A 22893-nucleotide genomic window follows, 5' to 3' on the forward strand; every position below is an offset into this window, starting at 1 on the left:
GTAATAATTTTGGTGCAAATTGACATGGTTGTTCTAAGACAGACACATCCTTAAAGTATGCCTTGTACTCGGAAGATGTGCAGTAGACAAACTTTAGAGGCATGAGTTCTAGGCCTTCCTCTACTAGGGTACCTCATGCCTCTTTGAATAAGCTACTCTCTGACACTTCGCTTATTGGCCTATTCTATGTAGTGGTGGTTTAGACTAGAATCTAGATCTAGGATCTAAAGCTCGTTGAAAAACAGATGTCTTTGAAATACACGTAATTTAATATAAACTTTCAGAGCATTCACAGGCTCCCTGATGTCCATCTATTCATTTCTATACATGACTTTCCAATGCTGCCTTTATACACATTCTAAGTTTCACTTATTTTTTCTTGTGTCATTGTCACAGAGACAACATTTAACAGTGCTTAGCAGCTGTACATCAAAGATATTTTTCAATCTTCTATTCCTTGAGAGAGTAATAACAAAACAGTCTTGTAGAGGATAGTCATGGCCCTGGCATCTGACATTAGGACACAGACACCTTCCACTTACAGAGCAAATATGCCAGATACTCACTTTCCTAGCACCTTTGCAGCTAGGGCCTGAATCTCAGTTTTGTTTCTGCCCTGGATTTAGAATTGGAAACTGGTGACACAAAGGAGCAAGACCACTCACAAGATGTCCTGGCGAATGTGGCCACAGTGACAACATCTCCCATCTGCCTCCGGAGGCTGCAGTGGTGGTTGTTTTGATAGCAGTGCCCAGTGTGCATTAGAGATGTTAGCTGTACAGTCTGCAGTGCGTGGGCCCAATTCCAGGGACCGTGGTCTCTTTGAGGGAGAGGTTTACTGTGGCATTTTGAGCACTGTGCTTGGCTGATTCTCTGGCCCAACCCAAGATTCTGCAAGTTACCAATGTCCTTTCATAAATTCCTTTTCTGCTTAAATTAGCTAGAAGCGGTTTCTATCACTTACAACTGAAAAGCTGGGTGACACAAACATCACCCTCCTTAAATGGATACCACGACAGAAATTATTTTTCAAAAAAGTACTTCTTGAAAAGTTAGCTGTCACGGTCATTTGGGAGAAGGGGAGCAGAATGCTGAAATGTACAACTTAATGTAACTATTTTACTCTACTTCCTTTTAGCACCTTAAGAAACTGGCAAAAGTAACAGCAAAAAGGGTAATATTAAATAATGAGAAATCTCTTGAGTGATTCTTCCACTATTCCATCAATTACTTTGATGGATTTAATGATGCATTTATTTATGCTTCATCAAGCAGTTGGAATTTGTCAACAAAACAGTATGCATAAGTCATACATACATTTTTGAATGCCTATTATGTGTCATTATCACTGCTAGATGTTGGGGCTGATTCATAGACGAAAGAGATTGGTTTTCCCTTTGAAGTAAGCAAGAAAGTTTAACATAATGTTGTAAGTGTTACAAGAGTGCGGCAGGAAGAAACAACAAGTTCAACCTATTTTGGGTAATTAGAGAAAACTGTTTATCATCTGGGTTGTACTTTTTTCAATAGACTGAAGTGTGGTCAGGTTGTGTCTCTGAGAGTGTGTGAGGTTTCCAAGGCAACAAATAGTGGGAAACAGAATTTTATCTTTGCTATTCTAAAAAGCCACTGTAATGGTTGTGCAAAGTTTTCTTAGTGCTCCCTAAGTTTTCCTGTTCCAAAGAGACTAAAGCATTTTTGTTTAGGCTCTAGCAAGTCTAAATTCTGTTGGATTTGATTGTTGTGCCTTCCCAAAGAAGTGGCATGAGTCCCAACAATTTGGAAATGATCAGCCTGTTTTGTTTTGTGCACCATTGCCTTGATCCATGGTAAGAACTTATCTGGAAAGCAGGTGTTCGCTCAGGTCTGATGCGGCTATAGGACAGATTTGATAAGGCTACTGATGGGACAGAAGCTCTGCTGTCACAGGAGGCTTGCATAAGTCTTGCTGCTTTGAGGGGTTGAGGGAGGCTGTGTGTGGGGAGAGAAGGCAGTTAGTTCGCCAGCAGTTCTGTCACCAGGGCCACCTAAAGAAGGAAGCAGGCATTTGCGGTAATAAGGTGAAATGTTTATAGTCTTGTTTCTGACCATAACCACATTGAAAGCTTTTCCTGGAGAATCAAGCCGAAAACTTCTCAGGCCTCAATCCTCATCTCCTGTATTTCCCATGCCAAATATTGCTTCAATTTTTCAGGAATGACTTTACTCTACTATGAAAAAAAAAAACCCCAAGGAAATAAGAGAAACTTGTGAACAAAACCTGCAACAAGGGATCCTGCTGCTAAGAGAGTTAAAAAGAAAATACAACCGTTCCGAGAGTTCAATTTAAGATCAGTGTTTGGAATGAAAAGCACATTTTTGCACAGCAGCCTAGTTATAAATGGTGATGGCGGTCCCAGACAGGCCAAAAAAGGACTGCTTAACTCACAATGTTACTGTAAAATCAATCATATTGTCTTAGCCCTGTATATGTTCACCCCATTTGCTTTTTTCACTATATACATTCATTTTCTTTTTCTTTTTTTTTTTTTTTTTTGAGATGGAGTTTCTGAGTTTCGCTTTGTTGCCCAGGCTGGAGTGCAATGGCACAGTCTCGGCTCACTGCAACCTCTGCCTCCCGGGTTCAAGCAATTCTCCTGCCTCAGCCTCCCAAGTAGCTGGGATTTTACAGGCACCCACCACCACGCCCAGCTAATTATTGTATTTTTAGTAGAGACAGGGTTTTACCATGTTGGCCAGGCTGGTCTCAAACTCCTGACCTCAGGTGATCTGCCCTCGTTGGTCTCCCCAAAGTGCTGGGTTTACAAGTGTGAGCCACCATGCCCAGCCTTACACATTCATTTTCTACCATAAACCTCATAGGAAGGCATTTTTTAAATAGAGAAAAGTATGAAGAATGACGAAAAAACTCCCCAAAGTCCACCACCGAAAGATAACCATTTGAATACAATTTATTCCAGTTATTCAAAATTTTTAACAGATTTATTCAAGTATGATTAACATACAATGAACTGCAATATTTAAAATGTATAATTTGACAAGTTTGACTTGTGTGTGTGCCTGTGAAACTATCACATCACCACAATCAAGACAATGAGCAGATCATAACCCTCTCCCCCCAAATCCTCATATCCCTTTGTAAGCTCTCCCTCTGGTCCCCATCCCCAGGCAAACACTGGTCTGCCTTTTCCCACTATAGATTAGGTTGCATTTTCTATAATTTTACATAAATGGATTTATGGAGTGTGTATTTCTTTTTGTCTAGCTTCTTTCATTCAGTGTAAGTTTTTGAGATTCATCCACATTGATAATCTATACCAACAGCTTATTTCTTTTTATTGCTGAGTAGTATTCTGTTGAATAATTACATAATTTATTTATCTATTCATCTATTAGTGGATGTTTGGCTTTGTGATGTTTTTTTCCAACAACAACAAGCAATTCTTCAGTTCTCAGACACCAACTTGATGTCCAAAAATTCAATTCAATTCTGACACTAATTACCTAGAGTTAGCACAGATCCTACAGGTTAAGGACTCAGTCCTACAAGACTGCTGCCACTTCAGACTCCAGCCACAAATGGGGTCCTCAGGCAACTACATTTCTGCCAGAGTGACTACAAGTTCAGGGATTCTCACAACCCCCTTCCCAAGTCCTGTAATTTGTTAGAACAACTCACAGAATTCAGGAAAGCACTTATGATTACCAATTTATTATAAAGGGAACAACTCAGAAACAGCCACATGGAAGAGGTGAGTAGGGCAAGGGGTGGGAGCGGTGGGCACAGCCACCCTCCCAGCACCTCAAGTGTGCTCACCAATTAGGAAGCTCTCCAAACTCCTGTTGTTTAGGGGTTTTTAGTGGAGGTTTTATGATGTAGGCATAGTTGATTAAATCATTGGCTATTGGCAATTGAACTCAATTTCCAGTCCCCTCTTCTCCCAAGAGGTTGGCGCGTTGGGAAAGGAGAGACTGAAAGTTGCAACCCTATAATCATGTGTTTGTCTTTCTGGTAACCAGTCTCATCCTGAAGCTATCTAGGGGCCTCACGATGAGTCACTTCATTAGCATAAACTCAGGTATTGTGGAGAGGGACTTGTATTTTTTTTTTTAATTTCTTAATTTTTTAAAACTTTTCTTTTAGGTTCAGGGGAACATATGCAGGTTTGTTATATAGGAAAACTTCTGTCACATGGGTTTGTTGAACAACGTATTTTGTCACCCAGGTATTAAGCCTGGTACCCAGTTGTTATTATTTTCTGCTCCTCTCCCTCCTCCAAAACTCCACCCTCAGGTAGGCCACAATGTCTGTTGTTCCCCTCTATATGTCCATGTGTTCTCACAACTTAGCTCCCACTTATAAGTGAGAACATGTGGTATTTGGTTTTCTGTTCCTGTGTTAGTTTGCTAAGGATAATGCCCTCCAGCTCCAACCATGGTCCTGCAAAGGACGTAATCTTGTTCTTTTTTTATGGCTGCATGGTATTCCATGGTGCATATGTGCACACTTTCTTTATCTAGCCTACCATTGAAGGGAATTTAGGTTGATTCTATATCTTTGCTATTGTAAATAGTACTGCAATGAACATATGAGTGCATGTGTCTTTATGATAGAATGATTTATATTCCTTTGGGTATATACTGAGTAATGAGATTGCTGGGTCGAATGGCAGTTCTGTTTTTAGGTCTTTAAAGAATCACCACACTGCTTTCCACAATAGTTCAACTAATTTACACTCCCACCAATAGTGCATAAATGTTCTCTTTCCTCCACAACCTTGCCAGCAACTATTATTTTTTGACTTTTTAATAATACCCATTCTGATCTGTGTGAGATGGTATCTCATTGTGGTTTTGATTTGCATTTGTTTCATATGTTTGTTGGCAGCATGTATGTCTTCTTTTGAAAAGTGTCTGCTCATGTCCTTTGCCCACTTTTTAATGGGGTTGTTTGTTTCTTGTAAATTTGTTTAAGTTCCTTATAGATGCTGGATATTAGATCTCTCTGAGATACACAGTTTGCAAATATTTTCTCTCATTCTGTAGGTTTGTTTACTTTTTTGATAGTTTATTTGACTATGCAGACACTCTTAAGTTTAATTAGATCCCATTTGTTAATTTTTGCTTTTGTTTAAATTGCTTTTGGCATTTTTGATATGAAATCTTTGCCTATTCCTATGTCCAGAGTGAAATTTCCTAGGTTATTATTCAGGGTTTTTGTAGTTTTGGGTTTTACATGTAAGTCTTTTAATCCAGCTTCAGTTGGTTTTTGTATATGGTATAAGGAAGGGGTTCAGTTTCAATCTTCTGCATATGGCTAGACAGTTGTCTCAGCACCAGTTATTGAACAGGAAGTCCTTTCCTCATTGCCTGTTTTTATCAGCTTTGTCAAAGATCAGATAGTTGTAGGTGTGTGGCCTTATTTCTGGGCTCCCTATTCTATTCTGTTGGTCTATGTGTCTGTTTTTGTGCCAGTACCATGCTGTTTTGGTTTCTGTAGCCCTATAGTATAGTCTGAAGTCAGGTAGTGTGATGCCTTTTGCTTTGGTCTTTCTGTTTAGGATTGCTATGACTATAAGGGCTATTTTTGGTTACATCTTAATTTTAAAATAGTTTTTTCTAGTTTTGTGAACAAAGTAACTGGTAGTTTGATAGGAATAGCGTTGAATCTGTAGATTGCTTTAGGCAGTATGGTCCTTTTAACAATATTGATTCTTCCTATGCATGAGCATGAAATGGTCTTCCATTTGTTTGTGTCATCTTTCATTTCTTTCAGCAGTGTTTTATAATTCTCATAATAGAGATCTTCCATCTCTCTGGTTAGCTGTATTCCTAGGTATTTTATTCCTTTTGTGGCAGTTGTGAATGGGATTGTTTTCCTGATTTGGCTCTCTGCTTGGCTGTTGTTGGTGTTTAGGAATGCTAGTGACTTTTGTACTTTGATTTTGTATCCTAAAATTTTGCTAAAGTTGTTTATCAGCTGAAGGAGCTTTTGGATTGAGACTGTGGGGTTATCTAGATATAGAATCATGTCATCTGCAAACAGAGATAGTTTGACTTCCTTTCTTTCTATTTGGATGCCCTTTATTTCTTTCTCTTACCTAATTCTTCTCGTCAGGACTTCTGATACTATGTTGAATAGGACTAGTGAGAGAGGGCATCCTTCTTTTGTGCTGATTTTCAAGGGGAATGCTTCCAGCTTTTGCTCATTCAGTATGATGTTGAATGTTGGTTTGTCATAGATGGCTCTTATTATTTTGAGGTATGTCCCTTCAGTACCAAGTTTATTGAGAGTTTTTAACATGAAATTATGTTGAAGTTTATCAAAATCCTTTTCTGTATCTATTGAGATAATCATATGGACTTTGTCTTTAATTATCTTCATGTGATGAATCATATTTATTGATTTGCACATAGTGAATTAACCTTGCATCCCAAGGATAAAGCCTACTTGATCATGGTGGATAAGCTTTCTGATGTGCTGCTGAATTTGGTTTGCCAGTATTTTGTTAAGAATTTTTGCATGGATATTCATCAAGGATATTGGCCTGAAGTTTTCTTTTTTTACTGTGTCTCTGCCAGATTTTGTATCAGGATGATGCTGGCCTCACAGAATGAGTTAGAAAGGAGTCCTCCCTCCTCAACTTTTTGGAATAGTTTCGGTAGGAATGGTACCAGCTCTTCTTTGTACATCTGGTAGCGTTAGGCTGTGAATCTGTCTGGTCCTGGACTTTTTTGTTTAGTAGGCTATTTACTACTGATTCAATTTCAGAGCTCACTGTTGGTCTGTTCAGGGATTCAGTTTCTTCCTGGTTCAGTCTTGGGAGGCTGTATGTGTCCAGGAGTTCATCCATTTCTTCTAAATTTTCTAGTTTGTGTGCATATGGGTGTTCATTATAGTCTCTGATGGTTATTTGTATTTTTGTGGGGTCAGTGGTAATATTTCTTTTGTCATTTCTAATTGTGCTTATTTGGGGTCTTCTTTCTTTTCTTCTTTATTAGTCTAGCTAGTGGTCTCTCTTATCAATTTTTCTCAAAAAACCAACTCCTGGATTTGTTGATCTTTCTAATTTTTTTTTTCAGTTGTGGCAGGCAGTGGTTGAGACAGAGTCTCTCTCGGTCATCCAGGATGGAGTACAGTGATACAATCTCAGATCACTGGAATCTCTGCCTCCCAGATTCAAGTGATTCTCATGCCTCAGCCTCCTGAGAAGCTGGGATTACAGACATGCACCACCATGCCTGGCTAATTTTTGTATTTTTAATAGAGACAGTGTTTCACCATGTTGCCCAGGCTAGTCTTGTACTCCTGACCTCAAGTGATCCACCCACCTTGGCCTCCTAAAGTTCTGGGATTACAGGCATGAGCCACTGCACCAGGCCTGAATGGTTTTTTGTGTCTCAATTTCCTTAAGTTCAGCTCTGAGTTCAGTTATTTCTTGTCATTGCTTGCTTTGGTGTTGGTTTGCTCTTGCTTCTCTCATTTTTTTTGTTATGATGTTAGGTCATTAATTTGCAATCTTTCTAATTTTTTGACGTGTGCATTTAGTGCTATAAATTTCCCTCTTAACACTCTCTGAGCTGTGACCCAGAGATTCTGGTGTGTTGTATATTTATTCTCCTTAGTTTCAAAGAACTTCTTGATTTCTGCCTTAATTTCATTATTTACCCAAAAATCATTCAGGAGTGGGTTATTCAATTTCCATGTAACTGTATGGTTTTGAGCAAATTTTCTTCCTTTTTTTTTTTTTTTGAAATGGAGTTTCGCTGTTTTTGCCCAGGCTGGAGCGCAATGGCACAATCTCAGCTCACCGGAACCTCCACCTCCCAGGTTCAAACTATTCTCCTACCTCAGCCTCCTGAGTAGCTGGGATTACAGGCATTTGCCACCATGCCCACCTAATTTTGTATTTTTTAGTAGAGACAGGGTTTCTCCATGTTGGCCACGCTGGTCTTGAACTCCTGACCTCAGGTGATCCACCCTCCTCGGCCTCCCAAAGTGTTGAGATTACAGGAGTAAGCCACCATGCCCAGCCTTGAGCTATTTTCTTAGTCTTGATTTCTATTTGAATTGCACTGTGGTCTAAGAGAGTGGTTGGTATGATTTCAGTTCTTTTGCATTTGCTGAGGATTGTTTTATGTCTGATTATGTGGTTGATTTTAGAGTATGTGCCATGTGGTTATGAGAAGAGTGTATATTCTTTTGGTTTTGGGTGGAGTGTTCGGTAGATGTCTATCAGGTCCATTTGGTCCAGTGTTGAGCTCAGTTCCTGAATATCTTTGTTAATTTTCTGCCTCAATGATCTGTCCGATACTGTCAGTGGGATGTTGAAGTCTGTCACTGTTATTATGTGGGAATCTAAGTCTCTTTGAAGGTCTTCAAGAACTTGCTTTATGAATGTAAGTGCTACTGTGTTGAGTGCACATATATTTAGGATAGTTAGGTCTTCCTGTTGAATTGAACACTTTACCACTATGTAATGCCCTTCTTCGCCGTTTTTTGATCTTTGTTGGTTTAAAGTCTGTTTTCTCTGAAATTAAGATTGCAACCCCTGCTTCTTTCTGTTTTTTATTTACTTGGTTGATTTTTCTCCATCTCTTTATTTTGAGTCTGTGGGTGTCATTGCATGTGAGATGGGTTTCTTGAAGACAGCATACCAATGGGTCTTGCTTCTTTATCCAGCTTGCCACTCTGTGCCTTTTAATTGGGGCATTTAGCTTGTTTGCATTCAAGATTAGTATTGATATGTGTGGATTTGAACTGTCATTGTGTTGTTAGCTGTATATTATGCCAACTTGTTTTATAGCATTACTGGTCTGTGTACTTCAGTGTGTTTTTGTAGTGGTTGGTAACAGTCTTTCTTTTCCATATTTAGTGCTTCCTTCAGGACCTCTTGTAAGGCTAATCTGGGGGTAATGAATTCCCTAAGCATTTGCTTGTCTGACAATAATCTTATTCCTCCTTCACTTACGAAGCTTAATTTGGCTGGATATGAAATTCTTAGTTGGAATTTCTTTTCTTTAATAATGTTGAATATTGGCCCCCAATCTCTTCTGGCTTGTAGGGTTTCTGCTGAGAGGTCCACTGTTAGCCTGATGAGCTTCCCTTTGTAGGTGACCTGACCTTTCTCTCTAGCTGCCTTTAATGTATTTTTCTTTCATTTTGAACTAGAGAATCTGATGATTTGTGTCTTGGAGATACTGTTTTGAAGCATTTTGTGGGAGTTCTCTGCATTTCCTGAATTTGAATGTTGGTCTCTTTAACTAGGTTGGTGAAGTTGTCATTGATATCCTGAAATATGTTTTTTAAATTATTTCCATTCTCCTCATCTCTTTCCAATGAGTTGTAGATTCGGTCTCTACATAATCCCACATTTCTTGGAGGTTTCGTTTATTCCTTTTCATTCTTTTCTCTTTATTCTTGTCTAACTGTCTTATTTCAGAAAGCCAGTCTTGAAGCTCTGAGATTCTTTCCTCAGCTTGGTCTATTCTGTTATTAATATTTGCAGTTGCATTATGAAATTCTTCTAGTGTGTTTTTCAGCCCTATCAGATTGGTTACATTCTTTTCTATACTGGCTATTTTGTCTGCCAGCTCCTGTATCATTTTATTGTGATTCCTGGCTTCCTCAGATTGGGTTGCAATGTTCTTCTGAATCTCTATAATCTTCATTCCTATCCATACTCTGAATTCTATTTCTGTCATTTCAGCCATCTCAGCCTGCTTAAGAACCCTTGCTGGAGAGGTAGTGTGGTCACTGGGAGAAAAGAAGACACACTGGCTTTTTGAGTTGTCAGAGTTCTTGTGCTGGTTCTTTCTCATCTTTGTGGGCCAATCTTCCTTCAATCTTTGAAGGTGCTGTCCTTTGGATTTTTTTTTTCTTTTTTCCTACTTGATGACATTGGGGGCTTGATTGTGATATAAGGTGAGTTCAGTCAACTGGCCTCATTTCTGGAAGATTTTAGGGGGCCCAGGCTCAGCATAGGATTCCTGGAATGCATGCTGTTACTCTGGGGGACCAGTATCAGGGCCTGGCTTTGATCTCTGGCTCCTCAAGATTAGGAACATGCTGCATTTTAGGGGTCAAAGTGCTTCCAAACTGAATGGCTATTCACAATATCCATGCCAATGGGTGGTGACAAGCAAAGCACTTCATAGGGTGGTGGCAGCAGGATCTGTCCTTGTTCACATGTGCCAGCAGCAGTGGCAGCAGAAATGTGGTAAGATGCATGCTCATCAGCTGTGGCTGGGTGCTAGTGGGTGCTGGGTTGCTGGCTTCCATGAGGGTGTTCACAGAAGCTGCAGGGCAGCATGGCTGGATGGGGATGCCATTAGTGACTGTGCACATGTTCACAGTTGTGGTAGTGTTAGCATAGGGGTGGGGTGCTGGTGGGCACAAGACTGTGTGAAGCCTCTGTGAGCATTCCCACAGGCAGCAGTGGCTGGGTCCACTGTTCTCCATGCCTCGTTTTGCACCAGTGGCAGTGTTGGTTCAGGGGCAGGTGCTGGCAGGCATGGGGCTGGTGGGCTCCATGCCCACCAAAGTTCTGATGACAGTGGTGGTGTGGTCAGAGGATGGGGATAGTGGGATGTGGATGGGGGCAGGGGGCTGGGGGAGGAAGAAAGTTGTGGTCACACCAGCAGCAGTGGGATGGCAGGATGCACGTGCACATGCACACTGGTTGGGAAGACAAGGTCAGCCCGGGTGTATGCATACCAGCAAAAGGATGGTGCAGAGAGGTCATGGGCAAGTGCATGCAGGCAAAGTGGCATGGGGGAGGCTGCATGGGGGGCAGCACAGGTGAGCTGGTGCATGTTCATGGGGCCCACTCTGCTGGAGCACTCTGCCGGTCAGGTGGTCCATCAGCACAGGAGCTATGATACGGGCCCCCAAGGCACCAGAGGCTGCCCTGCAAGCAGGCACAGCCAGGCTGGGGCCCAGAAGAGGCCAGCAGACCAAGGGGTGCTCAGGTCAAAATGGCCCTGTCTCGTGGGCAAAACCTCCCTGCAGAGTTCAGGTCCAATAATTCCCCCAAAGCTAAAGTATCTTATAGGAGTAAGTCGAGCCTAGAGAGATGGGCATCTTGATATCAGGTAGTGATAGTCTCCACATCTGTTCTTTCTCAAAGTTGTTTTAGCTGTTCTGGGTTCTTTGCATTTCCATATGAATTTTTGCATCTGCTTGTCAATTTCTGTAAAGAAGTCAACTGGGATTTTGACAGTATTGCATTGAATCTGTGGGTAAATTTGGGAAGTATTGTCATTTTAACAATATTGTCTTCTCACCTATGAACATGTAACACATTTTCGTTCATTTACTCTTTAATTTATTTCAAAAATGTTTTGCAGTTTTCAGTGTACAAACCTTGCATTTCTGTTGTTAAATTTACTCCTAAGCATTTTATTCTTTTTTATTCTATTGTATAAAAATATATAAAAATATAAAAATACAACTGGTTCTGTAATTGGTCTTGTATCCTGCAGCCTTGTGGAAATTTCTTATGACCTCCAATAATATGTGTGTGTGTGTGTGTGTGGATTTTTTAGGATTTTCTATATACAAGATTGTACCATCTGTGAATAGAGGCAATTTTACCTCTTCCTTTCTGATCTGGATATCTTTTATCCCATTTTCTTGCCTAATTGCCCTGGTTAGATTCTCTGGTACAGTGTTGAATAGAAGCAGTGAGAGCAGATACCCTTGTCTTATTTCTGATCTTAGAGGAAAAGCACTCAGTCTTTCACCATTACATACGATACTAGCTGTGGGTTTCTCATAGATGCCCTTTATTAGGTAGAAAAGGTTCCCATCTATTTCTATTCTCTTGAGTTTTTTAAATCTCTCTAGTTTTTTAAATCTAATCTTTTGAGTTTTGAAAAAGTGTTAGACCATTAATTGATCTTTAAAGATTAAACCAGCAGGATTTTTTGTAGATTATGTATAGACAAGCTGTTTCTAAAATTTATATGGAAGAACAAACGAGCTAGAATAGCTAAAACTTGTACACCATGCTCAGCCTAGGCCAAGTCACCATCACCTGTCATGTGGATTATTTCCAGTCTCCTGCAACTAGTCTCTCTATGACCACCCTTGCTACCTTACAGATTAGTCTTACAAGCAGAGTGACTCTCATTGTACCTAAGTCAAATGCTGTTTCTCTCTTCAGTAATCTCCCACCTCACTCAGAATAAAACCTAACATGCATACAAAGGACCAGATATCCAGTGTCACTTGCCACCTTGGTACCTCTCCCACCTTATCTTCTCCTATCTTCTCCCGTGCTTACTCTGCTCAAGCTACGCTTGTCTCTTTACTAAACTCAAATATATAAAGGATACTCCTGACACAGGGCTTTTGTTAGCTCTTCTCTCTGCCTGGAATTTTCTTCCTCAAAATATCCATATGTTTCATTCCTTCATTTCATCAAGCCTCAGCTCAAATGTTATACTATCAGAGAAGGTTTTCCTGCTCACTCAATAAAATAGCAATCTTCACTCTGTCACTTCTGCTATTTTTCTTACGCTAATGTGGTTTTTTTAGTAGTTCTTGCTCCCACTCAACAAATTCAATATTTATATTATCACTTGTTCATTTTCTACCTCTTCTTCTTAAATATTAGCTTGAAGAGAGCAGAGACATTATCTGCTATATCCCAGAATCTTCAACAGTCCTTGGCATTGTAATCGATGTACAGTAAATATTTGTTGACTAAGGGAATGCTTCTGTTTTAAAGAGAATTTTTAAATTTTTGATGTAATCAAACTTAGTAACCTTTTCTCTTATGATTTTTGCTCTTGTGTGTTTTAAGAATAATTTATAAACACCAGTCACAAAAAATTGCTGATATTTCCTTCCAATATTCTTGAGCGGTTGTTCATTATTTAGATCTTTTGTACATTTTAATTTATCTATGTAAGTGATAAGGTGTAGGATAAAACATTTTTGTATGTGTAAGATAAAAATTATTTTAATAATGCTTATCGAATTTTTCCTTTTCTTCTAATTTGAAAAGACAATTCTAACATACACTCTTTCTCTTCATCTTGCTTTTTCTCACATCATGTGTATTTCTTTCATCATTAAAAATGCTCTATAGACATCATTTTATTGTTGTGTAATATTTCAACCTGTGACAATGCCAACACTTATTTAATACTTTTTCAATAATTAGATATTTGACTGTTTCCATTTTTGTTTGTCTAACACGAAAAGGAACATCTATATAAATAAAACATCATTCATATTCAATTGTTTACTTAAAATATATTCTTAGAAGTAAAACTGCTTGGTCAAAGAATATGAACATACAAAGTTCTTACACAAAGTGAAAATTATTCTCCAGAATAGTTAGACCAACTTGCCCTTGTTTGAGCATTTACCAGTAAATGAGAATACAGATCCCACCACACATTTACCAACACTAGTATCAAATATCTTTCTCCTTTCTTTGACATTCTTTAAATATTTATATTCTAGGCCCCAGGCTAAGCTCTTTACACAGATAATCTCATTTAAATTCTATAATTCTATCAGATAAGTACAACCCTAATCTTCCTTTAACACATAAGAAAATTGAGTCTTCAACAGATTACAGGACTTGGCCAAGGCTACACAGCCAGTGAGTACTAGAGGTGAAACTTCAACCCAGGCCAACTAACACCAGGAGCAGAGCATTTTAACCAACTCTACTTTTCCTCAAATCTTTACCAATTTAGAAGGCTAAAAAAAATGGCTTCTCTTTTAATATGCATTTCCTTGACTACTAAGGAAGATGAATATTTTATTCTGGACTAATTGTATTTACTTCTAGATCAATTCTATAGGTAGCAGTATTCTGAGTTCCAGTTTGGTCATTAGAAGGTGGTATGCTGGCCTCAGGGTAACTCGGATTTTAGAAGAGTAAGATTTGGATTCCAGTTGCACTTTGTTGGCTCAGCTGTGAGATCTTGAGCAAGTCACTTAACTACTTGGAGCTTCAGGCTCTTTACTTGCGAGATGAAGGTAGATATGCTTTTTCTCACCAAGTTGTTATGAAGACTGCTGAGATCAAAGGAGTTTAAGCATATAAGCAAACAATGAGATACAAGGCATGAGAAACACGGGGCTAGGAGCTTTCCAATATCTCCATTATTCTTCCTATCTCCATGAAATAGGCAGTATCTCCATTTCATAAGTGTGAAAAGTAATTTGACCAAGGTTACACTGGTAGTAAGTGGTAAGAGTACTTCTAAGTGCTTGGCACGTAGAAAGTCCTTAGTAAGTGTTCACTCATCCAGGAACACATCACTCTTTGCCAGAGAAGTGGAGATGAAGTCTCCCCAGTTTCTCAAGAGATGAGGGCAGCATTTTTTCAGAGAGAAGAGAAGATCCTTTAAAGGACAATGCTAATATTATGGGAATAATAGGCATCAAAGGAAGAAATAAGATAATCAAATGTTATCCAATTCCTTTCTTTATTTTACCTAAAATCCAGAAAAGATCTAATGACAAGCTCCTCAGCAAACACTAAACTTTCCTGCAACAAACCATATAGAAGTTGCTCCTACCATGTGGCTTTTAAGCCTCGTGCACACTGACTTTTCTAGAGCATTAATCTCATGTGGTTGCTCCTCTTGTGCCTCCAGTGCAAATGGGATGGAAGTTAAATAAGAGCTTTCTTATTTTATTGAATTTCCATTGATAAACATCTCCCTTGCAATCCTCTTGGCTATTCTTTCTTGTGGGAGAGACAGAGAGAGAGAATTAGCTATTGTTTTCTAGATTCAAACCCTCCCTTCTATGTTCTGTGATGCTGCTGTGTCATCTGACACCATGTTACGCTCTACAGTAGCTAGCACTAGAGGATGACTGCAAAGGTTGGCAGAGGCAGAGCTGACTTGCTTCTCCCTATTGCTTCTTGTTGGGTTTCCATGGGCTTCATGGTCCTGCCAGCACCACCCTAGCAACACTTCTTTTCCCCATCAGCACTAGCCGACAGGCACTCCATCCTCAGACGTCTTTTTCTCTAGGTTTCTAAGTTCTAGAAATTCCAACCTCTTCTTTTGTTCCACAGCCCTAAGGATGGTAGCTGCTTCCTGCAGTTGCTCCTCTGTGATACATCTTTTTGCCTTTTCAATTCTTCAACTCTAGTTAATAACCCTAGTTAATAATCATTCATATTAAATGTTCTTTGTCAAAATAATTAATGTGGTTTCTGACACTGAGTGCTATCAAGGAGGTGGAAGAGGGTAGGACCAGGAGTTATTAAAACCCTTTCAACAACAAATGTCCATGTTCTTGTACACTGGATTCACTGGAAATCCAGTCACTGGGAATCCAGTCTACAAGATTCAAATCCCACCATTGCTTCTTCTTAGCTGTGGGAACTTTGGCAATTTTCTCCCAAGCCAGGAATCCCTAAATTGCAGAAGGGACTTGAGATAACCTGAACTTGGGCCAGTGTGGGGCCCAAGGGAAGTTGGGGAGGCTCCCAGTCTCTGCCTTCCCTTGGCTAGCCTTCAAGCTGCACAGTGTCCAGTTCAACTCGTCCTGGTGCAATCCTGCCAGTAATACCAAACGAGACCCATTCTACCCATCACACAGCATGCAGATCACTGAGAAGACGAGTTTTGCAGCAAAGAAAGAGTTTATTTACAAGGCAGGCAAGCAAGGAGCTGGGAGAACAGGTCTAAAATCTACCTCCTTGAAGATAGGGTTTAACGATATTTATAGGGTAAAGAAGCAGGGTGGTCTAAGGTGTGGGGAAATGTGATTGGTAGTGGGGAAAAATGAGGTAATTAGTGGTTTGCACAAGCATTGTTGATGTTCATGGCTCTTCACAGGACTTATGTTCAGAAAATGGTGATGTTAGCATGATTGGAGGGAAGAGTTTTAGGCCCTCTGACATCGAAAGGTCACCTCTTAGGCATTTGCACAGGCCCAGTTGAAGGGTTGGTGGTCTCAACTGGTTCAAACTGGAAAAGAAACAACTAGGTCCTAAGAAACAACTAGGTCCTAAGAAACAACTTCAAGCAGCCATTAGTGTAGTGCCATATACATCAGAGATGTTGCCTATAAGGAATCTAGTGGGGGTGTTTGTTATGTATCGTTTGGCTACATGACTTTTAGCCAAACCGTATATACAGGTTTTCAGTTCAACTAGAAGCAACGATTAAAAGCAAGCAAGACAGGTTAACCTAAGTTTGGTGGACTTAATCAAGTTAGCCCTTGGTTGCACCAGCAATAAAGCATGCATGAGAATGGTGGCCCCTGGGACCCATTTCCCTGACACCTTTACGGGCATTTTCCTGGCATCTTCAGCTGTGGAAAGATGAGGTAGCCACCAATTCTGGGTCCAACAAAATTGGCACTAGCTTCTTTCCATTGGAGAAGAGACACACAGGAGGAAGTGTGGACAGTGCCCTACACTCAAGGCAAGGCAGCTAGCTCGAACCTGTGTGCGGACAGGAAAGATGCGCCCCCTCCTAGGATTAGCAGGGCCTAGAATTCCTCAAAGTTGATGGTTTCACATTGATTTTAAGATTATAAGCCCTGGTGCTAGACTGTCCAGATTCAAATCCCACCACTGCTTCTTATTTGCTTTGGGACCCTGCAATTTTCTCAACCTTTCTATGCTTCAGCTTCTTCATCTGTGTAATGGGGATAGAGTATTTACCTCATAATGTTTTGAAAGGGTTGGATTATTTACCTTATGTAATGCATTTAGAACAGTGTCTGGCACATAAAAAGTGATATGAAATGTGTACCTACTTGCTGATGATTATCTGTGTGAGTATGACAAGCTAAGCAACAGAGAGATGCACAGACACCCACGTGAACAGAGAGGTATGTTTTGACGGAATCTCTTCAGTCAGAAGACCTACTTGTTAAGATACTTTAGGTTGCAAGAAACAATAAGCCCTAGGACAAATGGCTTGAAAGGGAAATTTATTATCTTAAACACAACAAGTTCAGAGTAAGGCAGCTTCAGCAGATCAAAGATGCCATCAAGGACACAGCTCCTTTTCATATTTCTTTTCTACCTTTCTCTGCAGAATGTTTTGTTTTTGTTTTTGTTTTTGTTTCCTGAGGCTTGACCTCTCACGTTTGCCAGAGGGCTGTTGTAGATTTCACCATCCCGGCCTTGAGACAACATACAGGGCATTAGAAGGACTTTAACTCCCCAGTGTAGCATTTAAAGATAGAGGATATCCTTTTGCAGATGCCCCTCCTTCAACCCACCCTGCAGACTTCCTTTTCCTTCTCATTGGCTAGACTGTTTCTCATATTTATGCCTAAACCAATCAAGATTACTTAGAACAATCATGAGTCACAGCTGAGGAATAGGCATGGAGCTCACCTCCCCTGAAACATATGACTGCACAGGTGGCTATATGCCCAAACAAAATCAGGATTCAGTTAGGAAGAAGAAAGGGAAAAATGGCTGGTGGGCAAAGAACCAAGAGTGACTGCTACCATGGCCTTCCCAGCACCCTGCACAGCACACAGGCACTGGCCTGGGCATAAACTTGGCTGTGTGCCCAGGTTGACCGCACTGACATTTAGGAGAATATATGGGGGAACAAGAAACATGTCTCCCCACCTCATCAAGGATACGAGGGCCAAAATAGGTTTATTCTTCTGGACCCCAAACACACACACACACGCACACACACACACAGAGACACTGTTGGGGAGTGTTTGTCAGTTAGGAGAAGTGTGAGAAATGGAAAACAGTGAGGAGATGAAGGGGAAGCCAAGCGCTGAATAAATTGGCATGTCAACAAAGGATGGAGAAGAGAACATTAGCGCGAAAAAGAATGGGAGCTGGAGAGTCCCCAAGCACAGAAGCCGGGGAAATGAAGGGACAAATTCAGGAAGGAATGTTATTTAAAATGTGTGCACATCTGAGGAGCAAAAAAACCAGAAGAGTGGCACAAAAGGCCAAGCCAGAGGGGGAAGCCTGGGAGCAGGAGTTGAGAGGGGGACTCTTTCAGGCAAGTGTAATAGCAAGGATACAGCAATGACCCAAGCACCAAGTCTGTTTTTCCTTAACGTGAAATCTCTGCTGTTCTGAAAGTATATGACTAAAAACCGGCTATATCCATGAGGCAGGAGGCTGGAAGCTGGGGCAGAGTGGCAGCCTGGGGCCAGAGATGCACAGACACCCACATGAACAGCTCCTGACAGGGAGGGGTGGGGGTCTGAGCTGCCAAGCTCTGCCTGGGAGATCTGTTTACTTTTTCATGCCCAGATCTTGAGGGGCACTTTTGGCAATGTTTACTGGGGGCCCAGACCTCACTCTTGGTCTCCCACAGTGCTAAGACAGGGGCAAAAGGCTCAGTGTGACAGTCTACTGACTAGGAGGCTTGGAAATACCTGGAATCTCTTTAACCCCAGGTTCCCTTAGTGGCTGCATTCTCCGATGAACACTTTTAGTAGTTGAATCCACACAGGGCAAACTCAACGCTTCTGGGTACTGCTGCTGTAAAAACAAGGAGAATAATGATAATTTATTGCAATTATTCTTTGACTAAGCATGGTATTTGTTCAGAAGAAACACTTTAATAAGTCATTTAAGGTGGTTGCTAGCACACAGCCTCATGCACAAGGACTGTGTGTCGTTACAGAGAAGGAAGATGGTGAGATGCTACACCCTGCCAAAGTAGCTCCCTGACCATCTACGCGAATGTTTAGTAAAAGTTTATGAAACCTCACACAACTGTGGTGCGAGTGAACTTTTTTTCTGGGACTAGAACAGAGGCTGTATCTTGCTCCTAAGATGAAGTGGGGGTGGGGGAGTGAAATTATCAGCTCATGTGAATACAGGAGTCAGGGACAGCTCTGCTGACTCCTGAAGCCCCATGAGCAAAGCACTACCTCAGACATCTGGGCATATGGGGCCTGGGTATCTATCAATCAACCAACCAATCAATCAGAAATCCAACCAATGGGAATTTATGAGGCTCTGGCTTTATGCTGGGCTCATATGAAAGCACATACGGCAGATACAAATTACAGGAAATGAACAGCATTCAAGAAGTTTACAATCAAACCTGGGCACCAAACTCAAATCAAAAAAGGGGTTTAAAATGTGTCTTCATGACTATGAGTACCATAGAGATCAGAGACTCAGGGAGACCAACAAAGTTGGAATTAGTCATAGTTTACGGAAGAGATGGCTTGGAAGCAGGAAGTATGATCAATCTTTCCAGAGAAACAGGTGGGAAGCGGAGGACTCCAGGGAAGAATAGAAGCAGGTATGAGGAGTCAGGGACACGTGTGGCAAATGTGAGGGGCTCTCGGTCTTGCTGGGATGAAACTGGGTGATTCTGGGACCTAAGCATCAAGAGAGGTGAGAGGGAGATTCAAGGTCAAAACAGTCCCCATAGCTCAGAGAAAGAGGACTGCCCGCTAAGCAAACAGTCTCACACCCCAAATGGGGTGAGTTTTCAGAGCAGAAGAGCTGAGGAAGCTTTTTTTTTTTTTTTTTTTTTGAGACAGAGTCTCGCTCTGTCGGCCAGGCTGGAGTGCAGTGGCGCAATCTCGGCTCACTGCAAGCTCCGCCTCCCGGGTTCACGACATTCTCCTGCCTCAGCCTCTCCGAGTAGCTGGGACTACAGGCGTCCGCCACCACGCCCGGCTAATTTTTTGTATTTTTAGTGCAGACGGGGTTTCACCGTGGTCTCGATTTCCTGACCTCGTGATCTGCCCCCCTCGGCCTCCCAAAGTGCTGGGATTACAAGCGTGAGCCACCGCGCCCGGCCTCTGAGGAAGCTTTTTATGTGATTTATAACTATCTGTGACCCCAGACAGCAGCACACCCCAGCCCCCAAATGACACTGCAGAGAGCAGAGACGTGTTTTTTCATAAAAATGTTATTTTACTTTAATGCAAAAGTCAGGAAAATTAATATGAGCCAAAAGGAGAATTTCTTGTAGAGACCTCTGGTTTCCCCATAAATTCTCCCCAAGTGCTCCCAGGCCACAGTGCCCCTGCTTCCAGTCTGCAGTCTGTTGGTATTCAGCCTCTGCCTTGGACCAGGAAATTACCAATTCCAGTCTCACACAAGGAATTAAGGTTGGAACAATACAGTATTTTACAATCCAGTACAAGCTGCATTTATCCAGAGCTTTTCATGCATGGCATCTTAAAGTTCTTTATGACCTTTTTTCTTAAAAAAAAAAAAAAAAAAGGAAAAAAGGAATTTAAAACAGAAAACCTTCTAAAAACCCAAACCCCCACTGAACTAAATGAGCCATTCAGAGTGAATAGGACTTAACAGTGGCCTTCAGAATAGGAACAGAGGTCCCACTCGGATGGAACAAGAACAACAGAATCAAAGGAAATTACAGCTCAGAGAAGGCTGCACAAGGCCTGAAATGTACCCCTCGGCCTTTGGGGCACCGATGGGCTCTGCGATCTGTGACTGGCACAATGAGCTTTGGATGGGGATCAGAAGATGGGGATGTGGTCCCCATGATTCAGTGAGTGCAGAGGGGACCAGAAGGCCACCTTTTGGTGCTGAAGATAGTCAGCACCAGCCTCAACTTTTGTTCTCCCCACTTGGGGAATACCCTCCCCAAAGGCCACTAGACTAGGAAAGGAAGTGGCTATGCTATGTGCCTTTGGATTCCAATCCTAATCCTAGCTCTTTCTCAGGTACCCAGAGCCCTTATGCTAAACTCTGCTACACCCCAGCTATGCTTGCCCTTCTTGGAAATCCCTCATGTTTTGAACAACCACCACACACCTCTTCTTTCCCCCTCTTGTTGCAGTCTCTCATTGCCTGAGGTAGCACCCAGAGTCCTCTGTCTCATGACCAAGAAAGTTAAGGAGCGCACACACCAAGGTTGGAGCGAAAGTTTAAGTGAAAGAAGAAAGCTCTCCACTGCAGAGAGAGGACCTGAAAGAGGGTTGCTGTTTTACAATTGAATGCAAAGTTTTTAATAAAACACTGATGAGAGCTGGGCATCTTATTTACATAAGGTGCGAATTTCTGGTAGCTACACCCTTCTCTCCTAGTGCACGTGCAGGCCCTTAGTTTGAGTTACTCCATATTGCTTTGTTCCTCTTACTGTGCATGTGTCAGGGGCTGGAATTTTCCATTGCGGGCATGTCTGGGCAAGTCACCTGTGTAGCCTTTCTTATCTGTATGGCTGTGGGCATGTCTTAGGTAAGCCCCTCTGTGCAAGTTCCCTTATCTGTGCCTGCAGGGTGTTTGTTTGAAAGAATTCAACCGAGGACTCACCCTAACTGCCTGCTGACTGGTTTCTTTCTTTCCCCTCTCTCACTCTCACCCTGCTTCCAACCCCTTTGCTCTTCCCCAGGTCCTGTGTTTTGCAGAGAGCCAGCTCTCTGCTTGGCCCATCTTATAAATTCATTCTTTTAGTGGTGTTATAGGATGACAATTATTCAAAAAGATGCTTATTTCAAAAACCGTATTTTCATGTTAAACAGATCTCCAGTGTTGTCACTAGAGAAGGGACCTGAATTATCCAGGGACGTGGAGGATGCTCAAATTAGACGTTGCTGACTAGAGATTTTCAGAGTTGCGTTGGTGCGCTGGAGGCCAGTGAAGGTGTTTCTCCATCCACAGAGCCCTGGGGTTGGGAGACTCTAACCAGTTGTGTGACCTTGGATGATTCCTTTCACCTCTCTGCTCCTCTGTCTCACCATCTGTAAAATGAGCTAATTGAATGAGGTGGTGTCTAAGGTCCTTCATGGGTCTAACTTGCCAGGTTTTGTGAGAAGTTTTACAAAAATATCATTAACTAAGTTTAACCACTCTGAATTATGACACTATTGTTCTTTAAACTTCTCAACCACTTCAGTCTCAAACACGGTCATTGTTTGCTCTATCCTATGCATACTAAGACACAGAAAATGCGGTTTGGAAATGAAGGCCAAGAGAATCACAGGCAACCAGAATGTACTGCAAGATTAGTGTGTGTGATCTGCTGAAACCCATGTCCACATGGGCCCACAGCTAACAAGTAACAAGATAATGGAGATTAAGTGCTAGGCTACAGTCTCTAGTACTTACTATTGTCCCTAGGGCAGAAGGAATCAGCAACCCCCAGTCTCCTCCTGACAGCTTCTGACAGTCTCCTACTGACATAAGAAATGGAGGGAATGGAAACCAAAGTTGGTGGAATCATGTTGGAGACATGGCAAACACCCTCCATCATTTATACGCCTCCAGTCTGACTTCCAACTGCCAATGCACACCTTTGCCTGAAGGTTTTCACTGTGCCCAGCGCCTACTCTGCCTGGGTACACAGCAGCTGGAATTGGTAACTCCCCAGAAGCAGTCTGTTGCCATACTCTGGCTCCTTAACGCTTTGGATGGGGTAGTGCTGGGGTGGGTATTCTTCACTGGCTCCTGGAGTTGCCCTGCAGCTCACGCCCCAGTTGCTCAAAGTGGTGATTTGCTGAATGAGGCATTCTTTGTTGGCTGCTTTCCCTTGCCCGTCCCACTTCCTCATTCTCTTACTGGTGTTTCCTGGGATCACTTCCCAAATAAACTATTTTGACTCAAATCCGTGTTTCAGAGCTTGCTTCTGGTGGGGATCCAAAATGAGAGAAATGGTTCTGCTTCTAAAGATATAGCTTTGTTCTACAGTTGATCCAAGTAGCTCATTTATTCATTCAACAAATATTTGTTTTGCTCCTACAAGAGCAGGCACTGAATCAAGCACTGAAAAGCTACACACACGCGTTCTGTGAAAGATCAGTAGATGGCTCCTTGGCTGAGAATGTCCCATGACAGGCAGAGTTAGCTGAGATGAGGGAAAGGATTATGGGACTACTGTGATGTACTGGCCTGCTGAGTATCTGAAGATGAAAGACCTAGCCCTGAGAGTCTAATTCCACACCCACCATCCTCCCCAGCCCCCGATACACAAACACCT

Source organism: Nomascus leucogenys, chromosome 6 (assembly GCF_006542625.1).
Source record: "Nomascus leucogenys isolate Asia chromosome 6, Asia_NLE_v1, whole genome shotgun sequence".
In the NCBI taxonomy this organism is placed as follows: Eukaryota; Metazoa; Chordata; class Mammalia; order Primates; family Hylobatidae; genus Nomascus; species Nomascus leucogenys.